The following is a 2500-nucleotide window of genomic DNA, read 5'->3' on the forward strand; positions in this document are numbered from 1 at the left end:
TTATCTATATTCCTCTAAATGTTTCTTGCTCCTTTTTTGCATCAATTTCCATTTTTTTTCTCTTATTTTATCTATATTCCTCTAAATGTTTCTTGCTCCTTTTTTGCATCAATTTCCTCTTGTGAGGATTTTGTCAACGATGATTCTCAATTCTCAACACACGAGCGTACAAACCGCATATTGACGGGAGGGAAAGGGGGTCAGGGACGTGTACAATAACAAAAAAACAAACAAACAAACAAACAAAAAAGGATTCGATCGCTGAATCACCTTCGTGAACATTAACATTTTCTTGGATTTTTTTTTTGGGGGGGAGGGGCGGCTATCCAAAAATAAAAGTATTTTGTACACGTAAAAATGGTGATAAATGTAAACCACTCCTAAGAGATATGTAGAAAGAATGTTCATTTATAATGGGGTGGAATGTGACTGATGGGTCATAGAAAACGTCTTTTTCTCTTTCTCTATCTCTCTCTTTCTCTCTCTCTAGCTTTCTTCCTCTATGTCCCTTCCTCTCTCTATCTCTCGCTCTCTTTCTCTGTCTTCCTTTCTCTCTCTCTTTCTCTCGCTTTCTCTCTCTCCCTCCCTCCTTCTCCCCTCCCTCCCCCCCCCTCTCTCTCTCTCTCTCTCTCTCTCTCTCTCTCTCTCTCTCTCTCTCTCTCTCTCTCTCTCTCTCTCTCTCTCACACACACACACACCCACAAACACAAACAAACACACACACACACACATATTATAATGAGTTAGTATGTATTGGGTACATATAATGAACCGCATCTCTCTCTCTCTCTCTCTCTCTCTCTCTCTCTCTCTCTCTCTCTCTCTCTCTCTCTCTCTCTCTCTCTCTCTCTCTCTCTATACATATATATATATATATATATATATATATATATATATATATATATATATATTTTTTTTTTTTTTTTTTTTTTAATCTAATTTACAAATCCATCGCACTATATGATAGAAAAATGAAGGAAATGAGATATGAAAGAAAAAGACCGGGAGAGCGAGTTCCGCAGCGCCATCTCTGGGCGAGTCTAATCAGCTGTTCCGAACTCGCACCTTATTTTAGGCGGGAAATCCTCCTGAATTCGGCTTCTTTATGGCGGACACTGCGGCAACGGGGGCGGCGCTTATCAGATTATTTGTGTTCGCTGATTAGGAGGGGGGATTTATGCATTAGGAACATTTATCTGCTTTTTTTTTGTCAAGGAAGAGAGCGAAGACGAAGATACGAATAGACACAAACCGACATGCGCGCCCTTATCCAGGTTTATACGCACGCATAGATGCTCTCACACACACGCATACCAGTGCAGAGAGAGAGAGAGAGAGAAAGAAAGAAAGAAAGAAAGAAGAGAGAGAGAGGAGATGAGAAATAGAAAGCTAGATAGACTGAGGAAGAATGGGAAAAAACATGAATGGTTAATAGGGAGATTGAAGGGAGAAAGGGGCTGGTTAGGACTGAGAAAGGGAGGGAGAAAGTCTTTTTGACTTGACACGTAAAAACCTCCAAAATATGAAAATAAGACGCTGATTCTACAGTTGTGACAAACAAAAAAAATATATTACGTGTAGTAGTCACAAACGCACACACACCATGCCTTTGCTCTCTCTCTCTCTCTGTCTCTTCCTCATATACGCACATCCAACGAGACCCGCTTCCGGTATCTAGGTAAAGCGTTCTCGTAATTCCAAATAAAATGATAAAAACGATAGAAAATAGAGTTAGCCAAAAAGCTGCTGCCTACGAGAAGGACGACGGACCTTGCATGGATGTAGAGACCCAGGAAGCTCCTCCTCAACCCAGCGGCGTGAGTATTACCTGCTGTTTGTTCTTTTTAAATTGCCTTTCAGTCTTTTTGAGTTGCCGATGGTGGTTTTTGGGAAGCGAGCCTCTCTCTCGGCTGGCGCGGAAAATGGAAGTGATAAACGGTTTGTCCGATAAGTTTGACCAGTATTTGAGTTTCTTCCTACCTGTTTTTCAATTGTTTTACGGGAATTTGGAGAACGTGAAACGTGTGTTAGAAATTGAACGTGCGGCGGAGGTGCAGCACATCGAAAAATTGAAAAGAGTCGTCAACCTTCTTGTTTTCATCAAGAATGGGACACTTCTCGCCAAGAACGCGCTGTTCACGCCGCTAACTCTCGTTTCGATAGCCTGTTCCTACCAGTGTCTCCTGTGGATGGCTATGAATGTACCCGCGTGAGGCAATGCACTTTTTTCCTCGTGATTCCACAGTTCCCATCCAGACCAACGCACAGGTTTTGACAATTCAATTGATTTCATAATTAATATATATATATATATATATATATATATATATATATATATATATATATATATATATATATATATATATATATATATATATATATATATATATATATATGCAAAGGTCCGGACGAGATCCCCGCAATGTACACAAACATCTCTCTCTCTCTCTCCTCTCTCTCTTTCTCTCTCTCTCTCTCTCTCTCTCTCTCTCTCTCTCTC

Source organism: Penaeus vannamei, chromosome 21 (genome assembly GCF_042767895.1).
Source record: "Penaeus vannamei isolate JL-2024 chromosome 21, ASM4276789v1, whole genome shotgun sequence".
Lineage (NCBI taxonomy): Eukaryota > Metazoa > Arthropoda > Malacostraca > Decapoda > Penaeidae > Penaeus > Penaeus vannamei.